A 6,213-nucleotide genomic window follows, 5' to 3' on the forward strand; every position below is an offset into this window, starting at 1 on the left:
AAAAATGAAATATACAGTCCAATTTACACCTCCAGGAAGGAAAACAGACTGAGAACAAAAATAACAAGCTAGTCCAAAGTTAGTGAAGGGAAAGAAATAAAAGGATTAGAGCATAACAATATAAACAGAGCTAGAAAGACAATTGAAAGGATCAATGAAACTAAGAGCTAATCTTTTGAGAAAATAAAAATAACAAGCCTTTTTAGTGAGACTAACCAAGGAAAAGAGAAATACTAACTTCGTCAGCACACATAGTAAAATCAGAATGATACACAGAAGATTAGCATGAGCCCTGCACAAAGATGACAAGCAAAGTAATAAAAGTATTTGAGAGAGAAGCAGGAGAGAAGACGCCAATAAATAAATTCAGAAATAAAAGAAGAGGCATTACAAGTGCCACCAAAGACATAAAAAAGAACCATTAACAATCATGTACCAAAAAACTAGATAATCTAGAAAAAGTAGATGGAAACATATAACGTGTCAATCCTGAATCATGAAGATATGAAAAGTGCTAAAAGGCTAAGAGAGATTAAACCAGTAATCATAAACCTACCAACAATGAAAAGTTCAGAGATAGAGGCCTTCACTGACGAATCCTAGTAAGCATTTAAATAATTAATACTAATCCTTATTAAACTCTTTCAAAAAACTGCACAAGAGGGGAGGGCTTGCTTGGTAGTCCAGTGGCTGGGAGTCCACCTTGTAACGCAGGGGACACCAGTTCGATCTGTGGTCTGAGAGGACCCCACATACCATGGGGCAAATAGACCCATGCACACAACTGCTGAAGCCAGAGAGCCCCAAAGCCCATGCTCTGTGACAAGAGAAGACACTGTGATTAGAAGCCTGTGCACTGCAACAAAAAGTACCCCTGTTCACCACAAATAGAGAAAGCCAGCCTGCCTACAGTAATGAAGACCCACCCAGCACAGCCAAAAATAAATAAATAAATTAACAAAGAGGGGACACTTTCAAAGACATTCTATGAGGCCAGTTTTACCCAGATACCAAAGCCCAAATAAGAGACAGCAGGAAAGAATAATAGAGGCCAATATCCCTAACAGACATACATGCAAAAATAGGAAACAAAATAGTAGCAAAGATAATTCGGCAGCATTTAAAAAGGATAATATACCAAGACCTAGTGGGATTTGAGGTAAAGATGATTTCAACATATAGAAATCAATTAAAGTGAAAAATCATGAAGAAGAAATTCGTTATAGAAGAATTTTACCCCAACTTAATAAAGGACATGTATATTAAAAGTCAATAACTAATAATATACTCAACAGTGAAAAACTAAAAGCGTTTTAGGAAATGTTTAAGGACAAGGCAAGAATACTCACTCTCAGCACTCTCATTCAACTAGAATCCTTATCAAAGAAATTAGGCAAGAAAAAGTAATAAAAAGCACTCAGGTTGGATAGGAAAAAAGTAAGGTTCTCTCCATTTGCCAATGGCATGATGTAGAAAACCCCAAAGACACTAGAAAAACTTATCAGAACTAATAAAGAAATTCATTAAAGTTGCATGATAGAAAAATAATACAAATATTAGTTCCATTTCTATAAATTAATACTGAGCTTTCTAAAAATGAAATTAATAAAACTATAATTTACAATATGATAAAATAATAATATACAAAGGTATGAATTTAACTGATAAAAGATTTGTACACTGAACACTACCAAACATTGATTAATAAAATAATGTAAAATCAAATAAATGGAAAGACATTCTGTATTCATAAATTGAAAGAGTTGGTATTGCTAAAATATCCATACTACCAAAATGCACCATGGATACAACAAAATTTTTATCAAAATACCAATGACCTTGTTTTCCCATAGAAATAAAAAAAAAAGAAAAAAGAATCCTAAAATTTACATGGAACCAAAAAAACTCAATTAGTCAAAAAAATCTTGAGAAAGAACAGCAAAGCTACAGGCAGCACACTTTCTGGTTTCAGGATATATTACTATGCCACATTATAAAACAGTATGTATTAGAATAAAAGACATTTAATAGTCCAGAATAGAGAGCCCCAAAATGCATATATGGTCAACTGATCTTAGATAGAGATACAGAAAATGCAGAATGAGGAAAGAATAATCCTTTCAGTACATGGTTTAGGGAAAACTGGATATCTACATGCAATAGGATGAAATTGCATCATTATCTTACACTATTCTTTCAAATCAACTCAAAATGGATTAAAGACTTGAACATAATACCTGAAATTGTACCATTCCTAAAACAAAACATAGGAGAAAAGCTTCATGACACTTGTCTTGGCAATAATTCCATGGGTATTACATCAAAAGTACGGGCAATACAAGCAAAAATAAACAAGTGGCATTGTATCAAACTAAAAAGCTTCTACATAGCAAAGGAAACAAAAGAGTAAAAAAGCAACCTATGCAGTGAGAGAAAATATTTACAAACCATGAATCTGATTAAAGGTTTAATATCCAAAATATACAGGGAACTCTAATTTTATACAAATAATAATAATAGTAACAACCCAATGGCAGTAGGCAAGTGTCCTGAGTAGAATTTCTCTGAAGACATACAAATGGCCAATAAATACATGAAAAGATGCTCAAAATCACTAATAATCACAGAAATGAAAATCAATACCATGAGCTATTACTTCACACTTGTTAGTATGACTATTATTTTTAAAAATGACAAGTGTTGGTGAGGATGTGAAAAAATTGGAATCCTTATACACTATTCACAGGAATGCAAAACTATGCAACATCTATGAAAAACAGTATGAAGTTTCCTCAATTTTCTTATGAGTTACTACATGATTTAGCAATCTCACTTCTATGTTTTTAATCCAAAAGAATTAAAATCAGGATTGAATATCCTGAAGAGATATTTGTATATTTATGTTCTTCACAGCATTATTAACAATACCCAAGATGTGATGTCCATCAACAAATGAATTGATAAAAAATGTGTTATATACATGCAATGGAATATTATTCAACTTTAAGAAAAAAGGAAAGCCTACCATATGTGAAAACATGGATGGAAAATATATTAAGTGAAATAAGAAGTCACAGAAGGAAAAATACTGTGTAATATAACTTATATGAGATTTATAAAATAGTCAAACACATAGAAGCAGAGCATGGTGTGGTAATTGCCATGAACTACTAAGGTGAAGGGAGGGATTGTGAGTTGCTATTCAACATGTATAAGGTTTCAGTAGCATAAGTTCTAGAGACCTTCTGTACAGAATATTATTTGTAGTTAACAATATAGTCTTATAATATTTTTATATTTTATATTTTATAAATATTTTATATAAATATTTATTTATAATAAATTATAAATAATAATTTTATTATTATAAAAATAAAAATATTTTACATTTTTATATTTATATTTTATATTTAATATTTTATATTAAAATATCTACAATATTTTTAACAAGGGTAGATTTCATATTAAGTATCTTTCCAGAATATTCATATAAAATTTGACCAGTGTACTTTCTTACTTCAAACACTGGTGCATTTAACACGTTTCTAAGTGTGGTGGAAGAATTATAGACTCATATAATGAACGAACAGTTGCTAGCAGTGGAGAGAGATAAGGGAGGAAGACAGATAGGTGTAGGGGGTTAAAAGGTACAAACTACTACATGTAACATAAATATGCTACTAGAGGTATATCATATAGCTCAGAGAAGATAGCCGGAATTTTATAATTTTAAATTGAATAAAAAAGAGCTTGTCTTCTAATGTAAAGCTAAAATTTACAAGTTACAAAGATAATATTGAGCTCAATGTATCTGTCAGTGTTAGCAACTAAGGTACAGATAGTTAATTGTATCCAACTGCCTTTCCAAATGATAAAGCTGCTCTTCAGCAGTATTGGCCCAAATATTCTTACAACTCTTTCTGTTTCCTATGAACTCTAATTCATCTCTAGGATCATAGGAAAAATCTTCCTCCCTGGCATGTGATTTCCCCTACTTGTCTTGCTCAAAGTCAGTGTCTCCTCATTACCTTTAGCTCTTTTCCTCTTGGCAAGCTCATCAAACCTGCATTACAGATTAGATTGTTCCACATATATTAATTAGTGTACTCTGAGAAAGTGAAAGTGAAGTCGCTCAGGCGTGTCCGACTCTTTGGGAGCCCGTGGACAGTAGCTTACCAGGCTCCTCCATCCACGGGATTCTCCAGGCAAGAATACTGGAGTGGGTTACCATTTCCTTCTCCAGGGGATCTACCCGACCCAGGGATCGAACCCGGGTCTTCCGCATTGGAGGCAGATGCTTTAATCTCTGAGCCACCAGGGAAACCCATACTCTGAGAACTCCAGGTGCTTATTTCTATACAGTTGTATGTTGCTCTGGGAAAAGTAGAGTTCAATTATTCTTTGAGATGTTTTCTAATGATGATTATGACTTTTTGGGGTGTACACATAATAAAACTAACTTTGTAATAAAAGTAAAATGAGTTAAAATATGAAATTCAGATGAATCAAAAGGTTATAAAGTGTATAGATTCTTCCTGACATCTAAACTTCTCCCACAATCCCCAGAAGTAATCTCTATTGACCTCATCTAATGTTTTACAAAAATGTTCTTCACATAGGCATGTGTTGTCATACTATCATGGAATATCCTTTTTCATTTAGCAGTCTGTGTGTGTACATACACACACACAGACTGCTAAATGAAATATATATATATATATATATATATATAAAATAGGGAAGTTTTACTTCTGTTTGGATGTATTAGAAAAGAAGGTGAAGTCGCTCAGTTGTGTCTGACTCTTTGTGACCCTATAGACTGTGTAGCCCACCAGGTTCCTCAGTCCATGGGACTTTCCAAGTGAGAATACTAGTGGGTTGCCATTTCCTTCTCCAGGGGATCTTTCCGACCCAGGGATTGAACCTGGGTTTCCCGCACTGTAGGCAGATGCTTTACCATCTAAGCCACCAGGTAAGTCTTGATCTCATATTTTAACATATATAAATAATCTTATGACACAGATATGACATTTCATATTGAATCTATATTGTACTGGTGGATATTTATGTTCTAATTTGTACAAATAATAAGCCTTTTTGCATAGCATTTTTTTTTTTTTACTTCTGACTGTGTTTTTTACAACCTATGATTATACAAAATAAATTCCTAATGGAACTGCCTCATCAAAAATAATGTAAATTTACTATATAGCATAAAGACAAATAGGCTTTAAAAATTGTAACACTTTACAAAAATATCAATAGTATTATTTTCATATTATCTTGACAAATTTATTATTGGTCATTTTAATGTTTGCTAATTTAATTGATAATAAAAATAATCTAGTTATTATTAATATCCTTAAATATGTGTGAAGTCCAAAATATTTTCATATGTATACCCATCTCTTTATTTTTCTGTGAATTGTCAGCTAATTTGTTTTTACATTCTTTTTCCCTCCTCTAAGTTTGTCTTTTCATTTAATTATTTTTGAGAGATAATGGAATGTATCTATTTGTTTCTTATGAATTTTACAGCTCCATATTTTTACCTGATATTATCTAACATTTCTATAGCTTTGCATATCCTGAATTAATTCCAAATGATAATATATAATTATATTTATAATAGTTTTCAAATAATTTGTGTATGATATCTGCGTCACTACTTATAGTCAATTTGGCTTCTGTTTATTTATTTTTAATTTTGTGCTGTGCTACATGGAACTTTGCATCCTAGTTTCAGCAAAAACAAGTGTTGAAGAAGAAATGGTGTGAACCAGAACAAAATAAACATCTGAAACAAGGACTCCCTTACTGTTGAATCAATATGGGTGCCATTACAAGTCTACTCTGTGACTGAGTTTTCAATGCGCTATTACAACAGGTCCTGATAATTGTACTCTTTGATTGACTAATTTTCATTATCTCCCTACTTCACAACACTTTCTAGGGTTCTCCTCATTTTCTGGGTCAATTCTTTCTCTAGTTCATTGTGCTTGCCCAGAAGAGTCTGAGTTTTTGTTGTTCTTGATCTTCGACAAGTAATGGCTCCAACAAAAACACACCTAGGAGTATCATGGAGCATGAGAACACTGAGATATTTCCCAGGTAAACCAGGGTTCTAAACATGCTGACAGGTCCTTTTGTGTAACACCATACCTGGCTCATAATAATATGAATTCATTACCCATGCCAGTAGTATAGCCCATT

General features: G+C 32.5%; 1 pseudogene; it reads left to right on the forward strand.

The window, feature by feature from the left end:
• Positions 1 to 230: 230 nt before the first annotated feature.
• On the forward strand, positions 231 to 329 carry LOC122686348 (annotated as a pseudogene).
• The last annotated feature ends 5,884 nt before the right edge of the window (positions 330 to 6,213 follow it).

The sequence above is a fragment of the Cervus elaphus genome, chromosome 29 (assembly GCF_910594005.1).
Source record: "Cervus elaphus chromosome 29, mCerEla1.1, whole genome shotgun sequence".
Classification (NCBI taxonomy): Eukaryota; Metazoa; Chordata; class Mammalia; order Artiodactyla; family Cervidae; genus Cervus; species Cervus elaphus.